The 22,648-nt window shown below is 45.6% G+C and overlaps 1 protein-coding gene across 1 annotated transcript in view; it reads right to left on the reverse strand.

The window, feature by feature from the left end:
• The window catches only part of ITM2C (integral membrane protein 2C), a 46,557-nt gene that overhangs the window by 23,303 nt on the left and 606 nt on the right, over positions 1-22,648 (reverse strand). The window lies entirely within an intron of this gene.

The following is a 22,648-nucleotide window of genomic DNA, read 5'->3' on the forward strand; positions in this document are numbered from 1 at the left end:
GGACAGGGAGCAGAGGGGTTTAGATGGGTCGGGAGTTCTGGGGGGGGCTGTCAGGGGGTGGGGAGTGGTTGGATGGGGCGTGGGAGTCCCAGGGGTCTGTCTGGGGGTGGGGGTGTGGATAAGGGTTGGAGCAGTCAGGGTACAGGTAGGGGGTAGGGTCCTAGGGGGCCAGTTAGGATGGGGGGAGGGTCTCAGGAGGGGGCAGTCAGGGGACAAGAGGCAGGGAGGCTTAGGTAGGGGGTGGAGTCCTGGGGGGCAGTTAGGGGCAGGGGTCCCAGGAGGGGGCAGTCAGGGGACAAGGAGCGGGGGGGAGAGTTGGGGGCTCTGAGGGGGGCGGGAAGTGGGGGGGCAGGGGCGGGGCTAGGGCAGGACGGGGGCGGGGCTAGGGCGGGGCTCCTCCCGTCCTCTTTTTTGCTTGCTGAAATATGGTAACCCTATTGAAATGGAAACTGAAAATGGGGATGAAGCTCCCCAGCAACACAGGAATAGCTGGCAAGTTGCAGGAAGGGAAATAATATCCATTTCCTTACAAGTGCATCAAGCAGTCATACATGCTTCCCCTCTGAGCCCCAAGAGAGGGCATGCAGCAAATCTGTACTACCCCTTCTCGTTAGGCATGCTTCCAAGTGAGTGGCTGTTTGCATCACAGAGCTCGGAGGGCTTGCACGTTTCCTGTACATTTGCACCACACACAAGGCTGCGGAAGGAAAGGACATCTGGCAATACAGAATAGGGAAGGATGCATAAAGGGAAAGGAGAAACAGAATACAAAGTCCAACACAGGTTTCTGCTAACAGGGGATCAGCAGAGTATTGCAGAGACAGAACATTCATCAACTCACATTACAAGGCAGCCATGCACTCTAGGTTTCCGATGCCTGATGTAGAAGGACTCTAACATGACTCAATCCTCCTTGGGTGGGAGAATGATGGAGCGAAAATTGGGCTTTATGAAGGCAATTTTTGGGACTGAGGTTGAAGTGAGAAAAAGCAGAACCAAGAGAGGAAGCTTATCAAAGCTCAGATGTCCTTGTGGAAAAAAGAGAGGTGGTAGGGTCAGAAAGATGGATTTGTAGAAAAGGCACCGGACGGAGTCAGGAGACTTAGATTCTATTACTGGCTCTGCCAGTGAGTTTACGAGTGACCCTGTGCATGTCCTTAACCTTTCTGTGCCTCAGTTTCCCCCATTTGATAACACCTATATCTCAGGAGGGTGGAGTAGTTTAATGAAAGAGGAGATTTTCAAAAGCACAAAGGGCAGTTAGGAACCCAACTCCTACTGACTTTCCATGGGAATTGTACACTTAGGTGTCCTTTGTGCCTTTGAACATCTCCCCCTAAATGTGTGTAGCATGCTTTGCAATCTTTGGCCTAGAAAACTAGAGTATTATTAACAAAGCACAGTAATGGCAACCATTTAGCCTGGTCTTTAGCTTTGCTTATGAATACTGCATCAGGGTTATGAAAAAAAGATATCAGGTTTGATCTCTCCCTCCTAATGACCGTGTGATGGGGATGATAAATGAAAGTGAAGGAACGGAAGTTGTGCCATGTCACACTTTACACCTCTCATAAATCATACCCCACCTGAGTCCTCTAGCTGAGATGGATTTAACTCCTGCCCTTTTCTTGTACCTGTCTCTTTTGCTTTTAAAATAGTTCTGTCTGCCTTATTTTGTCAGCTGCTGCCAAGAGATCAAAACATGAGACTGTAACAACATCCCCAGAAAAGTGTTAAGGGCATTCAGACCTTCAAAGCTTATTGCTTTTTAGTACAGCACTCTATTTCCACCAGAATGGCATCTAATTACATAGACGAATTATTATTTATCACTTTCTCCTGAAATCTTCTGCGTGGGATTCAAGACATTCCCCTTTCATTTTGGTGTGATCTGCAATTACTTTAAAATAAACACGTATTCCTGTTGATAATGCAATACTAAAATTAGCTAAGGTCAAACACGCTTGTATGTAGTCAGCTGTTTAATGGACTTGTCTATATCTATACCAACTCTTTTCTTTGCTTTTATACATTTGTGTGCTATTCGGATTTGGAATCCTTTGTCCTAGATTTATCAGGGTTTAATGGGTAAGAGAGACTGCCTGACAAATGTTTTAAATATGCATCCCAAAAGTGGGGCACATTTGGGGGATTAAAAATAATAGAAGTTATTTTGACATTCTAAACTGAATTGAAGGTAAGGAGTAGAAACTTAGAAGTAGAAGTTTGAAGTGGGATGCAGCTTTAAGAGAAAACTCTACAGTCAATAGATAATCTGAACAGCAGAACAGCATCTTCAGAGAGCTGTTTGTTGTTTTAAAAGATCTGTCTGTATTCTGGAAGTGTAAGGTATGGTAACAGAACTATAAACACCACAAGCAGACTGAAAACCTTGGGAGCACACAGCAAAATAAAATTCTGGAAACAAATACAGATTTACACAATGGTGCAATTTTCTAATTCTGGCAACCAAATGTCAGTGTCAATTATGGGAAGAGATAAAAGGGTCAAGCTTCCTGTATCCAGGATTTGCAATCATCATCATGTGTCCAATTTCTCCAACATTAGCACCCACTTAATGGAATTTTAAAAGGTCTGTATGAAAAGCACCTTTGACGACTTTGGGAAGAAATAAAATATACTTAATTTCTTGTGAGTCTTCTAGCCACAGTGTAGTGCATATAGTAGTGATGGTCAGACCTCAAAAAAGGTTCAGAAAAGCTCTAGCATTCTTACAAAAATCTTTTAGATCACCTTCCTAAGGAAAAAAAATGTCCCAATCTCCACGTCAAAATGCACCCCGCACCTTCCTTCTAACACCAAAGCATACTTCCCTTCCACCAATCCTCCAGTCCATTGCCTTCATACCATGAGACTCTGGCAATGTGACTGTGCATTCAGTATCAGTGCTTTCCATATTTAGAGGCATTACAGAGTTCAGGGAAGTACCAAGGAGTCATCTACACCATAGGAGCTCAAACCAAGTACCTCTGGGGGGAAGGTAACAGCTAACAGTGGAATAGTCATCCAAGCAGGGCTTTGGAGCTGTGCCCCGGCTCCGCTCCAGCTCCAGGCAAAAACCTGCAGCTCCACTGCTCCGCCCTCCAGCTCCAGGCTCCGCTCCAAAGCCCTGCATCCAAGGTTCGGTGTCAGAGAAGGGCAGCAGATTACATACAGGGATCTTAAGGAAGAAAATCTAGTGGGATGCAGATAAGGAATGAGCTGATGAATTAATGGGGGAGGAGAGGTAAATATTTTTTAAAGGCAAATTTAAGAAGGCTAAGATCTATAGTAGGTGAAATTTCTTCTGAACCACTTCAACAATTTTCCACAGTAAAAAGGTTTCCTGGTATATTGGGATAAGTGCTCCTGCTTTTTATCATCAGAATTGGTTGTAAGCAGGTAGGAGAGGCCAGTGAAATAAATAGAAATGGGAAGTGACATATAAGCAGGAGACAGTGTCTTGAATATGGCCAGGGGTGCAAATCAGAGGTGCCATACTGCAGCAATATTATGAAGGGTCCACGAACATCATTTCCTGTAGCAAAACAAAGAATCCGGACATCTTATGGACTGGGAAGCATTTTTAATGCTCTGATTTAGAAACGAAAAAATATTGCATCATGGTTTCCAAGGCAACCAGTTCTTCCTGTGCAAAGCACTTATACAGGGTGTTTGTACAGGGCCCCAAAATCAGCATTTCCACTGAGAACACAAACAGTAGCTTTTTGACTCAGAGGTGTAGGAGACAAAAAGAAACTGCTATAATTAACAGACTATCACATTTAAATGCAAAAAGGTCACAATTAATCTAATCACATCTTTAAACAATAAAACCCCATGTGACTAGAAACAAAATTTAACTGCCTGTTTCTAGCCTTTTTGCAGCAATGTGAATTAGAATATCAACATTAACTGCTAATGAATTAAAACACAGCTTTGCTGCTAGATGATAAAAATAGAAGGATGTTAAATATGCAGCTTAATGTGTGTGAGCATTCAGAGTTCTGTGATCATGTTTTCATTCTCTCCAATCAGTAAAAAGGGGTATTCAACCCTCTTTCCCCCAACCTGTCCTTCCTTCAAAGATTTGGGGAACCAAGAGACTGTTCCATTTTCCCCCATAGTGAAGGGTAGGGGATACTTGTTTAATTTATATAAATATATATCTTTGGCAGATGCATAATGGCTTTCAACTGAAGTTCTTTCAGCTTCCCTCATGGTTTCCCAGGAGGAAAACCATGTAAGGCATTAGCAGCACTAACAAAGCCTATTCTGGTAAGACTCTTAGCTAGATTTCCAAGCCCAAGTAAAATAGAAGTGAAGACAGAAGATAATAAATGGTTGTGGTGAAGACCTAGGCACAAATTTTCAAACCTAAGTGCTTACAATAAGGCTCCTAAGGCCATATTAAAGCATTCAAATAAAAGTGGCCTGATTTTCATAAATCAACAGGAACTGCAGGCACACAACAACTCTGAAAAATCAGGCCAGTTTTTTTTTTTTTTAGATCCTTAGGTATGGATTTACGAGCATGACTTTGCGCACCCAGGTTTGAGAAATTTGTCCTTTAAAAAATGTGAAAAAACCCTTATCTAGTACATGTAAACAAGGAATCAAAACTATTCAATGCCACAAAAGCAAAATAAATACAGATCAGGCAGCTATTTGCAGAGACCTTCCACTGAGACAGCCTGCTAATCTCCTTTCAAATACAAATGCCACACTGGATCATGTACAACTCAGACACAGGGCTTGTCCACATTTAAAATGCTACAGCAGCACAGCTGCAGTAGTGCTTCAGTGTAGACACTATCTACGTTACTGGATTTTTCACACTCCTGAGCGACGTAGCTAGGGCAACCTAATTTTCCAGCGTAGACAAACCCAGAGAATACCAGCCTTTTTTTGTCTGACTGTACAAGTAATGCCAAAACAAAAGCCACGTAGGTTATTGACTTACTATGATGTGCTAATGAATTTTACAAAAGAAGAAAAGGCTCTGCAGTCTTGACATGTTTGGGAACAGACAACATTCCAAAAAAACCTCCCACCATCAAAAGGTTTTGCATTTCCTCTGAAGTTATTCATCTCTACTAGTGTTTTTGAATCCTGGGGGAATTTTTTATTTTGTACATTAGCAATAGGGCATTTCATTGCTTTGTTGTATCAATGAAGTCAGTAATGCTTTCCCCTTAGACTCCAAGTCCCATTAGTTCACGCTTCAGGTCCAAATAAATGTACAATTTAAGAACAATACCAACTTTTTGAGCTTCTGTAAAGATATAGGCTGAGATTTGCAAAAATGATTAATGATTTTGGATGCCTCTGTTTTTCAACACTCAACCGGAGACACACTAAAAAGGGGCCCAGCTGGGGCCACTCCTACCCCCAACACTGCAATGGAGACCCTCCCCCAAGTACAATGTGGGGGCAGTAGGTCTCAGGACATCTCCGCTCCTCCCCACCATGTGGGTTTAGAAGAAAGCTGCAAAGCAGAGCCAGCCAGAGGCTCCAGCTGCTAAAGGCAGAAGCAGCCAAAGCAGGGGCCTCTGTTTCTTTGGGGTTAGGGCTGCCAGGCGTCCAGTTTTCGACTGGAATGCCCGGTCGAAAAGGGACCCTGGCGGCTCCAGTCAGCACCACTAACCGGGCGGTTAAAAGTCCGGTCAGCAGCATAGGAGGGCTAAGGCAGGGTCCCTGCCTGCCCTGGCTCCGCACGGCTCCCAGAAGTGGCCGGCGTGTCCAACTCCTAGGCGCAGGGGAGGCACCACGTGCTTGCCCCGCAGCTCCCATTGGCTGGGAACCACGGCCAATGGGAGCTGCAGAGGTGGAACCTGCGGGTGTGGGCAGCGCGCAGAGCCCTCTGGCCCCTGCACCTAGGAGTTAGACATGCCGGCAACTTCCAGGAGCTGCAGGGAGGCAGGGCAGCCAGGGAGCCTGCCTTAGCCCCACTGCTCGGCCAACCAGGAGCCGCCTGAGATAAGTGCCACCAGGCTGGAGCCCGCACCCCAAACCCCCTCCTGCACCCCAACCCCCTGCCCCAGCCCTGAGCCTCCTCCTGTATCCCAAGCTCCTCATCCCCAGCCCCACCCCCAAGCCCACACCCCAGCCCTGAGCCCCCTCCCATAAGCAAACTCCCTCCCAGAGCCTGCACTCCACACCCCCCCCTGCACCCCAACCCCCTGCTCCAGCCTGGAGTCCCCTCTCGCACCCTGAACCCCTCATTTCTGGCCCCACCCCGGAGCCCACATCTATAGCTGGAGCCCTCGCCACCTCCCGCACCCCAACCCCATGCCCCAGCCCGGTGAAAGTGAGTGATGGCTGGGCTCTGGGGAGGAAGAGGTGTGAGTGTTTTTGTGTGTCTCTGTATTGTTACAGCCATATTTGCTGACAGGTATTTTGAAATCAATTACCAAAATATTTGAAACTGGCATGATTATTATTATTATTTTGACAAATAAAATTTGCAAATGTTAAAATATTGTGTGCAGAATTTTACTTTTTTGGGCAAATAATTTTAAATGTTTTGGCACAGAATTCCCCCAAGAGTATGACTCAGGTTAGCAAGGAGCCAGGACCCTGACCCTAGGATCCTGTTAGGAGGGTAGGTCAGAGCCCAAGTCCCAGTCCAAACCCTCTCAGTTTGCAGCGTGGACACAGGTCAAGGCACAGACCCGAATCAGAAGGTGTGCGTAGTGCAGTGTGGATGCATTAGCACGGTTGAGACACCTGGGTCCAGCAATTGTAAGCCCAGGTTTATAACACAGAATGGATGATCAAGCACAGGCCTTGAAACACCGAGTCCACAAGCAGGTTTACAATGCAGCATAAGCAGGGCCGTGGAGAATGTACTACAGTTTTGACTGGATTTCTGTGCCCTGTGCTGACTGGCTGTTTGCTCCAACCATCCCTCTCCCCCCACTCACAGTCTCTTCACCTCAGTATTACTCCTCTTACCATCTTCTCCTCTTCCCTGTGCCCCTCCACCCCCATCCTTCAATGCCCCATCTCCCTTCTCTTAACTGATCCCCTCCTAACTAAATCCATCCAAAAAAACCCCACAAAATTATGGAGCATGACAATTGCTGCCGTCACACTGTTCACTCTGCTTGTGTGTTTCTCCGCCCCGCCCTGGTCTGTCTTGTCTACTTAGACTGTAAACTCTTTGGGGCAGTGACCATCCTTCTGTTCTGCAATTTGTACAGTGCCAGCAAATGGGGTCCTGGTCCATTACTAGGGCTCCTAGGAGATAGGGTCATACAAATAATAAATGGAACCAGATTTTCAGATTCTAGTGTGCTCAGTGCTTTGTGAAAATCGGAACCCTTTAAGATGTCTTCAGTTGGACACGAAAAACCATTACTCACTTCCAGAAATCTTGGCCATGACCCTGTTATAGGGCCATGCCACTTGGATCACGTTCCTGCTGCAAGCCGCAGTACAACCAGAATGCCTGCCTCAGGTTCCCTTTTCAGAGTCCCCTGAAACAGTCCAGTCTCTTAGTGCCTCTAGCCCTGGTTGGGTTAATTTATTACCAAAGAAAGCCCCCCCCCCACACACAACTCCTCCCAACTCCATTGTTCCAACACATTAAATCTAGCCCCAGTGTCCCCCCACCATGCCTTGGCATTTCCCACCTTACCCAGCTCTCCAGTGCAACCCCAGCGTCCGCCACCAGGCACACCCCAGTTCTCCAGCACAGTCCTTGTACCAGGACATGCACTCCAGCTCTTCTGACTGGAGTGAAACCCCACTCTTCCCTGCAAGAATCCCTACAGCCTCTCTGCTGGGAGCATCCTTGCCAGGGAAGCATCCTTCACTCCCCCTGACCCTCTCATAGTTCCTCTGGGTCCAGCTCTCTGGCCCTGAAGATGTCAGCAGGTAAGCTCCTCCACTGCGACTCTTCTGCCCTCTCCAGCCCCTAGCTTGAGCTCAGAGCCAGAAGGCAAATCCCTCTGCTGCTGCTCCTGCCTTCAGGCTCCCTGGCTTAGGGATGCCAGCCAGCAAACCCCTCTCACTGCTTTCCTGATTTCAGCCTTCTCTCAAGTCCCAAACAGAGTCTCCTATCCAATTCCTCCCTCCCAGGGAGAGCCTGCAGAGAGCTTTCTGCAGGCCCTCCCTAGGGAGCAATCTGCTCCAATCTCTGACTGAACCCTGGTCTACACTACACAGTTAGGTCAGGATAAGGCAGCTTACGTCGACCTAACTATGTCAGTGTACACACTACAGCCTTGTCCCGCAGATGTAAGTGCCCTACTTCACTGACATAACTCCACCTCCACGAGAGGTGTAGGGTTTATATCACTGTACTTAGGATGACGCAGTGTCTGTGTAGATACTGCATTACTTATATGGGCTGTTAGCTGTCATTCTTGTCAATTTCATGGCTCCAAGCCAGGCAGTTGAAGCCCAACTGCCCCCAGCTTCCCACTCCCAGCTGGGATGCTGCCCGGAGGCCCCCCATTCAGGGAGCTGAGAAGCCCAGGCGGCTGCCCCCTGCTACTGGCTGAGAGTGGGAAGCCTGGGGGGCAGTTGAACTCCTGGCAGGAATCTGCATGGAGCGGAGAGCCCTGGCTCTCAGACCCCTACACTGCTGCTTTGCATTCAGTGGAAATGCTCCTGGTGAGGACGCAGATGCACCCCATCGACAGAAGGAGGCTAGTGTGGACATCAGCCACACTATGTTAGGTAGATTTAGGATTGCAGTGTAGACATGCCCTGACTCTCACCAGGACTCTCCAATTCACTGGGACTCTCCCTAATCTTTTACAGCCCCCGGGTGCTGCCCTGCCCTCTTAATTGGCCAAACTGGGAGCATTTGTTCTGTCACAGAGGAGTTGGACGTGCTTCAGTTACAAGGGCCAGCCACCCTGTGAAAGACCCTTTTTGTAATTCTCTGCATAAGTTACACTGACTGCAACAGGATCTGAAAAATCTTGGCAAAATAAGTCTTGCACTAGAAAGTTTACCACACACAGGAATTGTTTTCGGTTTTTAAAAACCCAGTGAGACAAACTCAGTCTTCTCAGGTTTGTTATTAAGAGAGTCTTGGGAGTTAGGAGATTAGGTGATAGCTCACTAATGATCTAGACAGCATAGGAAATAAAATCAGGAAGGTTTTTTTTCTTTTTTTAAGTTAGAACAGTATTTGCCAAAACTGATGACTGTGAGCTAGAATGCGTGACATTAGAAAAAAAATACCAGTCTCACAAAGGAAAATAAATCTTCCCTCTAACCTCATGCATGTGCAAACAAACAGCAAGCACAAAAACTGATCACTTGCAAAAATGCATCCTCCTTAGAAAGGACTCGGTTAGATTTTTTTTCTGATCTACAATTAGTATTTTCTTGAATAGAAGAACTGCCCTCACTTGAGCAGCAATATATTATTATAATCAAAACAACTGACTCCTGAAGAAGTCATTGGCATATGGATAGATAAAAATATACAGTATATACCTATCTTTCTGTGACAGAGGAAAAAGAAACTTTTAAACAAATGGGGGGGGGGGAGAGAGAGCAGCAATAGCAGTGTTGCTATTATATGGCTCCCAGACCTCATGGAGAGGTGGTGATCCAATTAACACCTTTATGGGATTGAAAACAAAAGGCTTAATTTGACTTCTGGTTGAACACAGAGTGTGATTCACTATTCTACATGTCCCTTTTGAGAGATGGCTTCCTCTTCAGTGGGCATGGACAATCACAACAGCCATGTTCTACTAGAACCAAAATAACATTGGTCACTAGTGGGTGGCTCAGGAATGCAAGAGACAGAAATGTCATGGGAGCTGGTCCCAGCCAAAGGAGGGAATTCATGTCCAGATGAGATAACTGAATAACCATTAACCTCACTGTGTTCAGAAAATATACAAAACTCATCTCTTCCACTTAGCTTTCCTGCAACAGTTTCTTCTCAAACATGTAGACAGACACACACCCCACTCACACAAACCACTACAAAAAATCCAACGACTAAACTTGTCAAGCTATTTTGCCTACAGGTAGGGAAAGGAGAGAGTGCTATTATTTCTAAATACTTGGGAAGCATTCAAATACCACAATGACAGGAACCATATAAGTACTGAGATAGAAATCTCTAATAAGCATTTCTATCTCAGCTACTTACTCCAGCTGTAATAATGCACGGTCATGAATGTAATGGTCAGAGAAAAATAATGACAGAGAGAGGTTTCAACAAGATATAACATGATAGATGTATTTTGATTATAGTTTATAACATAGGCTTAGAGAACCACAGGACTTTTATACCAGCAGAGACTACTCTCTGATAGAGTACTTAGAAATCTTTGTAGGGTGGAAAATACCAAAGAAACCCACCACAGCAGCATTCAAGTTCAAAAAAAGGAGCCTAATTAAATGGAAATTAAAAGGAAGAGTCACAAGAGCGAAATGCCTGCAAGCTGCATGGAAACTTTTTAAAAACACCACAATAGACAAATTATATGTATACCCAAAACAAAATAATAAAAACAGTAAGAGTACCCAAAAACCACCACTATGGCTAAGCAACAGAGTAAAACGGGCAGAGACAAAAAAGCATCCTTTAAACTTTGGAAGGCAAATCAAACTGAGGAAACTAGAAGAGAGCATAAACTCTGGCAAGTCAAGTGTAAAAGTATAATTAGGCAGTCCAACAAATTTGAAGAGCAACTAGCACAAGACTCAAAACTAACAGCATTTTTTTTTTTTAAGTACATCAGAAGCAGGAAGCCTGCCAAACAACCAGCGAGGCCATTGGATGACTGAGGTACTAAAGGAGCACTCAAGGAAGACAGGGCCATTGCAGAGAAACTAAATAAATTCTTTGCCTCGGTCTTCACTGCACAGTACGTGAGGGAGATTCCCACACCTGTGTGATTCTTTTTAGATGACAAATCTGAGGAATTGTCATAGATTGAGATGTCAATAGAGGAGGTTTTGGAACAAACTGATAAATTAAACAGTACTAAGTCACTGTATGGGTCACACTCACCTCTCACAGGCGCCTCCTGGCCGAGTGCATGTGCCTGCACACTCTCTGTTTGTCGTGGGTCTTCAGTGACTCAGCCCTCCGGCCAAGTCATACACAGTCTGTCTGACAGCTAAAAGCAACAAGTCCAACAGGGGCCTCTCTCAGTGCCCTCTGTGATGTCTCTCTCAGTTTGTCCCTGCTCCGGAATAAAGCAGTGCCCCAGAGCTCCTTCCCTGGAGGCAGTGTCTTCGCCCTCTCAGGGCCTTTCTGGCTCCAGCTCTTCAGCTGGGCCACTACAGTTCCCCTTCTGGGCTGTCTCAAAGTCTAGGCCACTTTCCCAGTGGTTGGTGATGGTGGGGGAGGGGACCCAGTCCCACCTTCTACTCCAGGTCCCAGCCCAGGGACCCTATAGATAGCAGCTGTCCGCAATGGCCCTTTAAATAAATTGTGTTACTGCTATAATTCCCTGGGCCACTGCCCCACGACTCCCGCACATTCTTCACCCTTACCTCAGGGCCTTGTCCTTGTGGAGTCCCAGCAGCCAGCCTGGAGCACCATCCACTCTCCTCCAGCTCTAGCAAGGAACTGAACTCACTCTGGCCCTGCAGGTCTTCTTATTCTAATCTGCTGGGCCCTGATTGGCTGCTTCACACACAGCTGCTTTAGGCATCTTGGAGGACCTCTCTATTGCACTTTTCTGGGGCAGGGTGTGGCAGGGCCTCAGGGCTAGTGCACCCGGTCACAGTCACCAAGACTAGATGGTATTCACCCAAGAGTTCTGAAGGAACTCACATATGAAACTGCAGAACCACTAACTGTGGTATCACTATCGCTAAAATCAGCCTCTGTATGAGATGGGTGGAGGATAACTAATGCTACACCAATTTTTTTTAAAAGGCTCCAGAGGCGATCCTGGCAATTACAGCCTGGTAAACCTCACTTCAGTACCAGACAAACTGACTGAAACTATAATAAAGAACAGAATTATCAGGCACATAGATGAGCATTATCTGTTGTGGAACACTTTCAACATGACTTTTGTAAAGGAAAATCATGCCTCTCCAATCTATTAGAATTCTCTGAAGGGGTCAAACAAATATGGACAAGCGTGATCCAGTGGATATAGTGTACTTAGACTGTCAGAAAGACTTTGACAAGGTCCCTCACCAAAGGTTCTTAAGCAAAATAAGCAGTCAAGAGATAAAAAAGAAGGTCCTTTAATGGACTGGTTAAAGGATAGGGGGAAAGGGTAGGATTAAACATTTTTTACAGTGGAGAGAAGTAAACATCAGCGTCCCCCAAGGATCTATATTGGTACCTGTGCTGTTCAACATATTCATAAATGATCTGGAAAAGGGAGTAAACAGTGAGGTAGCAAAGTTGGCAGATGATACCAAATTACTCAAGACAGTTAAGTCTAAAGCAGACGGTGAAGAGTTACAAAGGGATCTCACAACATCGAGTGACTGGCAGATGAAAACAAAACAAAATGGCAGATGAAATTCAATGTTGATAAATGCAAAGTAATACACATTGGAAAACATAATCTGGGGTCTTAAGTAGCTGTTACCACTCAAGAAAGATCTTGGGAGTCACTGTGGCTAGTTCTTTGCAAACATCCACTCAATGTGCAGCTGCAGTCAAAAATAACCAAGATAATGTTATGAACCATTAGGAAATGGATAGGTAATAAGACAGAAAATATCATAATGCCACTATATAAATCTATGATATGCTGTTAGCCAAGATGGTCAGGGATGCAACCAAATGCACTGGGTGTCCCTAAACCTCTGACTGCTACAAGCTGGAACTGTATGACAGAGAATGGGTCACTTGAAAATTGCTCTGCTCTCTTCATTTCCTCTGAAGCATCTTGCATCAGCCGCTGTCGGAAGACAGGATACTGAGCTAAATGGACCAATAGTCTGACCCAGTATGAACATTCTTATGTTCTTATGAAATACTGTCTTCAGACAGACTGGCAGAGAGCTTACTGCATCTCAAAAGGAATGTCTCAAACTTTAAAAAGAAAAAAAAATCACTCAAGTGCCCTGGGAGGCGGGGGATGGGGGGAGAGAGAGGCAGCTGGATCACTATGTTCCACATAGAGATAAGCTTACTGCCTCTTTCTCACATTCATTCCACTAATGCCTATTAAAATGACTATCCCTTTCTGAGACACTCAACTAGATCCCCATGCTTTGCCACAATGCTTATTGTACTACCAACTTTTCAAGGGGAAAGGTACAGTGAGGAAGGGAGGTAAATGAAAGATCCGTTTTCATGCTAGAAACACACCTATTTACAATTTTGTATTGACTTGGAATCCTGTTCAGCTTTTAAAACGTGTACTCAGATTGAGGGTTCACTTTTAAGAAACCAAAATTCACAGGCTCAGAAAGCCTCTAACACCTCAGCCTACATCTCATTTGCTGAAAGAGTTTCCCACGTTTCTAACCCCAGTATTATTTAGCACTTCTGTTAGAAATAGCTATTTTACCAACTTTTTTCTCCTCCAGTTTTAGCAGCAGCATATATTATCCTTGATTAGAATATCCAGCAATAATGTCTAAAATCCAATTAAGATCATATCATTCCATAAGAGTGGATCCCACAGGAAATAGTTGCCATTTCTCAAACAGTGCCTTCCCAATCCTCCCACCTCTGCCCCCCCCCCCCCCCCCCAATACGCTGGAAAGCTGATAACCAGAGACCATGATTCTTTTAAAATGTCAGATTCTGGTCTCATGACCAATGCAGCAAAATGAAGAGAAAGTTCTTTCAGCCCTGTTGGATATGTAAGACTTGGGGATAGAGAAAAAACAAAACCAAACATCTTCAAAGCAACATCTAATTTAATTTAAGTACGAACAACTTCAGAAGCTTGAACTCTTGACTCTAATGCTTCTAAACAAAATTAGATGAACATATTCAAAATAAACCTACTTAGATGTCACATGCTTGTGTTACTGTCTCTACTATCATATGACGTTTATTTACATCCCCTCTTCTTTGCTCCCCAGGTTGGGACTAAGAGATGTGCACTCAGTACACTTGCACTGGGTTTGATCTCAAAGGGCCCCCTGACAACCCAGTCTGAGTGGGCAGCACTGCGACCTGGCATACAGGGTCACAGCGCTGCTCAGGTTTGGCCTGGCCACCCCTCTGCCATAATGGTGTGGCAGACAGGCCAAATTTGAGTGAGTGCGATCGTGACCTGGCATACGGGGTCAGAGTGTTGTTAAGATTTGCCTTGGCTGCACCTGCATCATGACAGGTGGGTGCCAGGCCAAATTTGAGTGAAGAGGTGGAGGAACTGGGGGAGGGCAATTTCTGTCGTGCACAGGGCCCCCAAATTCTTTAACCCAGCACTGTTGTTCCACAAGCCATCCTGCATGGAAGTCACACACCAGAGCCTGACTCTCACTATATGAGGGCTGGAACTATACTAGCAGAATGACTTTGGCTAAACACTGTGTAACTGCTAGTTTAGACCTGTTGTTGAGCAGCTTTTACAAGCAGGCAAAGCACAGTCCATTCCCATGTAGCCATCTAGGTTTTTATCTTGTGCCCATCACCACAGAAAATGTTGTATTAATTTAGATGGAAAATATGAGCTAAAGGTGTTAACATAACCCAGTTACTGTCGAACATTAAAACAGTATTAAACAAGGTCTAGCGTTTGGTATGCATAGACCTCAGCCTGTGTAGTACCATGGCAAACACACCATTAAAATTCCTGTTAACCTTTTATTAAAGATACAGAAAAGAAGGAAAAACAGTTAAAGCATTTGAAATGTAAAGCATTAAGTAAGGCATTTTAACAACATTTCTTGTTCCCTTTCCCTTCAGCTGCAGAGCATTTCAGAAGGCAAACAAACCCTTGTTTGACAGTATCTTAGATGGCATTAAAGATGGTAATAACTAGGTAAGCGAAGAAATCAGTTGAGATGGGCTACAGCTGATGTAGCTGCTGCTGTTAAAATCCAATCCCGTTTTATCTCTGGTAGTAATTATGAGTCAGCTGGAGCCAGTAAGGGTGGCAATGTCATCTGGATCCCTCTCTCTGGCCTGGTCTCATCAAGATACCTCTCAAGATCAGGCTGACAAAAAGGCTCAGGGTTGCAGGAGACATGGGGGGATGGCATGCATGATGGTGAAGCTTGCTCCAGTAGCCTCTGTCTGTTCTTTCATTCTGGGTTTTTTTCCTTACGTTTTTCTCACAAAATCTCTTCCTTTTAAGAAACCACAAAGGGAGTGATGGGTGGAACAATCTATCCCCTCATTATTCTGTCCATTAGTTAGGAGGGATAGCTCAGTGGTTTGAGCATTGGCCTGCTAAACCCAGGGTTGTGAGCTCCATCCTTGACGGGGCCATTTAGGGATCTGGGGGGAAAATCTGTCAGGGATGGTACTTGGTCCTGCTGTGAAGGCAGGGGACTGGACTCGATGACCTTTCAAGGTCCCTTCCAGTCCTACACTTCTATGATTCTAATTCTGACATACCAGTTTTGGCTCATTAATTTACAGCTCCACATCTCTTGTTTTTAACAAGCATAATTTCAACAGTCCTTGAATCATATCAACTTGGCCTTTTTGTTTTGACTAATACAGTTATTTTATCTCCCTTTTGTACCTTTTCCCATCGACATTTGTTATTTAGGTTATTGAAACATCTTAAGAATTTTTACATACTTTTTACAGTACAACTGAGTTCAGGTAAACTCATAGTTGCAATTTGTCATTGGTAAGTTCAGGGGCAGAGCCACATCCAACTCTCCCTGTCTGGAGCATGAGGGAAAAACAGAAAGGACAAGAAACCAGAGTGGATGTGGTTGCTTGATGTTCAGTCTCCGCAACAGGAGACAATGCTCACCTCACACTGTGGCACAGAGGACCTAACCTTCCGCATTTCAAAGTGACCTTTTGCTTTTTATTGGGAAATTTGATTATGGCAGTCACTGAAGTGGGGGAGGGTCATTACTGTGGGAGCAAAGAAATACAGTGCACCCAGGAAGAAAATCCCCAAGGCCCCATAATTGCCAGAAAAGGAATTTAGGCCTTTTTACACTGTTAACTCCTTTAGAGCCAGGTAACTCATGCTCACAGTAAGTACTCCCTGTTACTCCAACAGCCAGACCTATTCTTCTTGTGCTGGTTGTAATCATCATCAGAGCTGTTACAGTGGATGCTAGCAACTCTGCAGGGAGAAAATCAGGATGCCACAAAAGGAAGGTCCATCTGATATGAGGGAGGCCACACAAAAAGAAGGAAAGGATTTAGGCTCCATCAAGGGGTGCAGGATGATCACAGGGCAGCAGACATGGCCGCACAATAAGCACGTCCAGCATCACACAGTGATGAACAGAATAGCCATGACTCAAAGCCCACTGAAGAAAACAGAAAGATTCCCATTGACTTCAATGGACTTTGGACCAGGCTCAAGATGAAAAGCATGAATACCAATTCAAAATTTTAGGTCCCAATCCTGCTCCGATTAAATCAATGGCAAAATTTCCATTTGATTTCAATAGGAAAGGGATAAGGCTGCTAGTTCTTCCAATGCTGGATAATTCCCTACACCCACACCAAGTTAACACATTGCCCATTTTGTGTCAGGAAGATTTTTTTTTTTTTAAACATTTAAAAATTTCCCCTTCCTTAATTTCATCCCATTACTTCCAGCTGTATCCCCCTCCTACATCCCCAGGTCCCTCGGTCCATGCTAAGTATTTCTGCTCCCTCTCTGTGTTTACAAATATTTGAAAAGTGTTGATTAGATCTGAGAGATATTCACCAATCTAATCATTATTTAACAATGCTTTTCAATCTTTCATTTTAAATCAATCCCTCAAGCTCCTGATCATTTTATGACTCCTTTCTGCATTCCCTTCAATTGGCATCTATCTCCCTAGGAAATTAAAAGCCCACAGCTGAACATAGTATTCTAAGTGCAGTCTTACCAGAGCCATACTGAGCACTATTGCCGTCCTGCTTGCTGACACCCAACACTGCATTTGCTGGAAGTGGCATTTTGCTTCACACTCAGCAGCGTGGGGAGGTCAGCCACAGTTTCTGACCAAAGGCAACTGAACTGCAACCAGGCAAAAAGAGGGCTGGAAATTAGGAATACCTTCTTCCAATAGGGTTGCCAGGTGTCTGGTTTCCAACCGGAACGCCCAGTCGAAAAGGGATCCTGGCGGCTCCGGTCAGCACCACTAACTGGGCTGTTAAAAGTCTGGTCGGCGGCACAGCAGGACTACAGCAGGCTCCCTGCCTGCTGTGGCTCCATGCGGCTCCTAGAAGCAGCAGCATGTTCCCCCTCTGGCTCCTACATGTAGGGGCAGCCAGGGGGCTCCGTGCACTACCCCCCGCCCCAAGTGCCGGCTGCAGCTCCCATTGGCTGCTATTCCCAGCCAATGGGAGCTGCAAGGGCAGCGCCTGCAAATGGGGCAGCACACAGAGCCGCCTGGCCATGCCCCTGCATAGGAGCCGGAGGGGGGACATGCCGCTGCTTCCAGGAGCTGCTTGAGGTAAGCGCCACCCAGAGTCTGCACCCCTCACCCCCTCCTGCACCCCAAACCCCTGCCCCAGCCCTGATCCCTCACCCATAAACCCCTCGATCTGAGCCCGGAGCACCCTCCTGCACCCCCAACCCCTCATCCCCAGCCCCACCTCAGAGCCCACACCCCCAGCCCTCACTCCTGGCGCCCCAACCTCCTGCCCCAGCCCTGATCCCCCTCCCACCCTCCGAACCCCTCGATCCCAGCCTGGAGCACCCTCCTACACCGCAAACCACTCATCCCCAGCCCAACCCCAAAGCCTCAGCCCAGAGTCCCCTCCCATACACCGAACCCCTCGGCTCCACCCTCCAGCCCAGAGCCCCCTCCCACACCTGCAGTTGGAGCCCTCATCCGCTCTGCACCCCAACCCCCTGAGCCAGCCCAGTGAATATGAGCAAGTGAGGGAGGGTGGGGAGAGCGAGTGAGAGAGGGATGGAGTGAGCGGGGGGTGGGACAGGGCAAGGGTGTTCGGTTTTGTGTGAGTTGAAAGTTGGCAACCCTATCTTCCAAACCCCCTTATCCCACTTTCCCATAAGAGATTTTTAAGAAACCCCTTACTCCAGATCTTGCACCATCCTTGTAGGATAGTTACCCATTACTACTGGGGTGGAGAGCTGAGGCCATCATAGTTTAGGTCTGTTAATCTTGAATGCCTTTTTAAAGGCTGTCTAGACAAATCTTTTGACTTCACATGTGTCATGATCATACACAAACAAAAGACAATAAGCTGTTTTGTCATCAGTGTATTTGAAAATATCTGCATATATAACTGTACTTTTCCACTTCAAAATCAATCTTGTAGTCTGATTAAAACTTACACTGAAAGCAGTTAAGTATCTTGAAATATATTTTAATAAAAGATAATATAAGTCATTCCGCTGACTACATAACCCCAAAGACTATTGTTTCCACACTCAGCAAGGCTGTTAAGAGTCTTCCAGGTTGTGTTAATGACAAGTAGATTGTTTTCACTACAAAATCTTCAAATATTGTGATTGCCTCAAAATTATGTGGATTTTCTGATTGGAGTTTGAATGACAATGTCTCTCCAAATGAAACCAATCACCTCAACCGTGCAACAGGGAAGTACAATGCTGCATCACTTGGGCTTGCTGTCAGACTCCTCATTTACTAACTTTTTATAATTAGGGGTCTCCCAAATTCATAGCCGTGAAAATTGCATCACAAACTATGAAATCTAGTCTCCCCCAGGAAATCTATTATCCAGCCACCCAGATCTGAAGACAAAGTGGACAGTGGTGGCTATTGGCCCAGTGTCCAGCTCTGAAGGCAGCACCGCCGAAAGCAGCAGTGCAGAAGAAAGGGTAGCAATACCATGCCCCCCCTACTCCTTCCCCTATTGAATGATAAACCCCACTGAGTAAGTAAAAGTTGTTCCGTTATACAACTTACTCACACAAAGAAATATGTCCTCCTTTTGGTCCAGTTAGCATGAGTTCCACACACACACACAAGATAATATCAATAAATATCTAATCCTTTAAAGTGTGGTTCCAGTCTGGAAATTGACATCATAAAAATACCACTCTCTCACATGCTCCCTATGTGCATTCATTGTCACGGACTTGGTGCTGCTAACTTTCAATTTGATCACAAATCTTGCAATATTTGGCGTTTTTCTTAAAGGCCCAACTGCTGGACTCCAGAGACTGCTCAAGAGTCCCAGCTTTCATTTTAAAAAACAGTATATTTCTTTGGGCTGGAGGAAAAAAATAAAGCTTGAAAACATGACCCAAGTGCATCCTAAAGACTCAGAAACCAAAAGGCAAAGAAAAATGACCCAACATTCGTTTTTGTTTTTGTTTTAAACTTGTGATTTAAGCCAACCTCATGATTGTTGAATGCTTGGCGTTGGTAACACTGCTGATTGAAGTAAGCTTTTGCTACTTTTTAACTCCTGTTTTCAAAAGACCAGAGGAAGGGAAGATGAATCCTATTCTGACTCATGCAACATCAGCAAAATTATTAACTAAGTTCCAGTTGTAGAAATCTTTATTGCAGATGACATGCGAGCCAAAAGAGACCTGCTTGATTTTCCAATTCTAGGTTGAGTTTTCAGGGTTGAAAGTTGGAGGGAGAAGGAGGAAGAGAAAGAAAAATAACTCTTATTTGTGAACTGAGCAAATTGGAGCCGAAAACCAGGGAGAGACCATAAATGGTCATACTTTATATTAAGGTTCCATTTATAAACAGCTTATAAAGGGTTAATGATTAATAGATGTTATAAGTCTGTTACACAGACACTAGCAATATGTTTTATGTACAGTTATAAGCACATCAGTAGGGGGTGTTAGAGAAGATCATGGTTTTGATCAACCTATTGACCTACCGGACTCTAAAAATTAAACAATTTATTAAACCACCTATTATTAATCCTTTATAAATGGAACCTTCATAGAGAATTCCACAATCCTGTTCTGGCAGACACTTTCCAGAGCCAGAATGCACTTCAGAACACCCAGCTTGGTATCAGCAGCATGGATACATTACAATTTTTCTCAACACAGTGGGATATCAGGATGTAATAAATAATCAAACTTTGCACACACTTTCAGGGAGGGGTATAAAATGTTGCTTAAATGCCACCTTCTGTTTCACAAGCATTTTAAATCAGATGGTGTTGTCAGTTAGGCTGGCCCTGATCCTGTAAGTTGTTCAGTTCAGGCAGACCCTCCACATGCACACCTGCATGGACCTTCATTAACTTCAAGGGGGGGTCCACTCCCAAAGAACACCTTGCAGGATGAGCCCGTAACAGTTCATGTGATTTGAGGAGCACTTAAAGATTCCTATCCATATGTGACAATACTGACCTCTTCATTCCAATTGAGAGGTACTATATACACAGCCACTAGCATGCAATAAGCACGGCCAATTACTGCATTCCTTGGTTGGGACACATCAGCGTCAATTAGATCCCAGGATCCCAAGAACAACCTAGTACTCCCAGGAGGTAATAATACCCCCAAAACACTCTGTACCTGGCAGGATCCCAATCTACACAGGGCTCCCCCGCCCCCTTAGCTGATGCCTCCCTTTGTGTCCCTCCCACTAGTCGCCTCTGTGCAAGACCTTTCCTTTCTCAATCATCCATCAGCGAAAGCAAATCAAAGCCAGCAAAGTAAATTCAAGTTGGGAACATCAACTCCTATCTTGGAAAAAGTGAATAATCTGAACACAATTGTGCCATGCTCTTAGTTACACTTTATCACCACTTCCTCCCCCTTGTTCCTAATCTTGCCAAGACCCCAGAATTTCCTCAAGGCCCCAGATTTTCATTTCTCCCACTCTCTTCTCCACACTAATGAAGAACTTCAATCAAAAGACGTTCTCATTTGATCATCATCCTGGAACAATTAGCCCCAGATCACCTCCACCCAAGTGAATGCCTAGGGCCAAAAGGCGTTATTTGCTGCAATGTTTGTATTTATTGGTCTCATCTTGTATTTTTATTGCCCAAGCAGGACCACTCCCTACAACAGTATGCCCAGCTGCCTCTCAATATGCCCATTTCTCACCCTAGGACAAACCAATGTCCACAATGCCATACACCTTTGTTCTTTTAGGGTCTCTGTTCATGCAAGAAAATGACAAGCATTAGCTACACTGAGCCCTCCCACTTCTTCCCCCCCCCCCCCCCCCCAAAAAAAAAAAAAAAAAAAAAAAAAGCTTACAGAGAATTCACATCAGGTCTAACTTGGTGTGGGGAGGTGAAAAATGGGTATAATTAATATTAAAAGCTGCCCAATGCTTCTGTTTTTCCTTTGCTACCATCAAGCGAACACCTGATGTCTCCCCCTCTCACATCCCAGCTTCTCCCTGATTGAGCTGTACAATTATAATCTTGTACCTATGTCATCACAATCTGTTGCCATGGAACCGGCTGATGTCACAAATTCAGCATTATATGACTTCAGGAACAGGTAGGAAAGAATGGGCCCTTGTTTCAATGGGCAGCCCTTTAACAGCAAACATAAGTGAGGCCAGCTATGGGGGTGGGTGGGAACACGTGTCAGGTAAACGAGTCCAGATGTCCCAGTAACAACTCAACAGTGTGCCAAGATCTGCTGATGTCTTTTTAATTCCAAGTCAATCTACTGTCCAGACAAAGGGGGCTGCAGTTCACAAGAGTCAAGGACAGTTTCCTAAATAACAGGGACGAAGACATGCCTACCCCAGGGACGCAGGCTATCTGGAGATGGGTTTGGGGTGGTTGAAGGAGGAAGAGATCTCCCCATACAGACTCAGCTATATAGAAACAAACTAACAGAAAAAGCCCAAATGGTAAACGGGGCTCTGCTTGCCCAAATCTGGCTGTTTTATTTATGTTCCAGGCAGGCTTTGGAGTCGGGGCTATTTAAATCTCCAAGGGAAATGACAGCCATTCCTTCTAGGTAGGAGGAAAAATGTGCAAGCGAAAGATCAACAACAAGAAGAACGCGGCAGGTCTGCAGCAGAGGAGTGGGGTGATACTGAGGAAGCCTAAAACTAAGCAAAAGCAGGCACCAGAGCCATCGCGAACATCATTTCTTGGCTCCTCGACACCACCAGGGCACTACTGCCCAGGGGATGGAAGAGGGAAACCGCCTTCGCAAGCAGGATTTCACTTTAAAAACCTCTGTAGCAAAATAAGAGACTTACAAACCAGAGTAGGAGGCACTGCACATTTTTTACCCAGCCAGCATGCGCTCTCTGTGCCCTAGCTCGCTGCTCTGTCTCTCCAGCTCTGGGGCCTAAAGTGACCCACAGGCCCCCTGGCCACCCAGACTAGCAATGCACAATTGTGGGGGGGGGGGGGGGTTCAGGGCTCCCCAGACCCCCAAAAACCCTGGGGAAGCAAGCACAGATACATTCGGTAGCGCCCCCCCCCCCCCAAAAAAAAATAAAAACAAACACAGGACTCAGAGTGGGTTGGGAACTGGGGAGGGGATGGGATAACATATCTAGACACACACACACACCCAGCTCATGGCAGGGGGGAGATAGTGGGGGCTGCCTCTCTAGAGCCCCCAGCACCAGGCTCACCGTGCACCAGGGGTCGGTAATAGGGCGCCGTCCAGGCTCACCGTGCATGGGGCGGGGGGGGGGG

This window comes from Terrapene carolina, unplaced genomic scaffold (genome assembly GCF_002925995.2).
Source record: "Terrapene carolina triunguis isolate 2854851 unplaced genomic scaffold, T_m_triunguis-2.0 Scaffold88, whole genome shotgun sequence".
NCBI lineage: Eukaryota > Metazoa > Chordata > Testudines > Emydidae > Terrapene > Terrapene triunguis.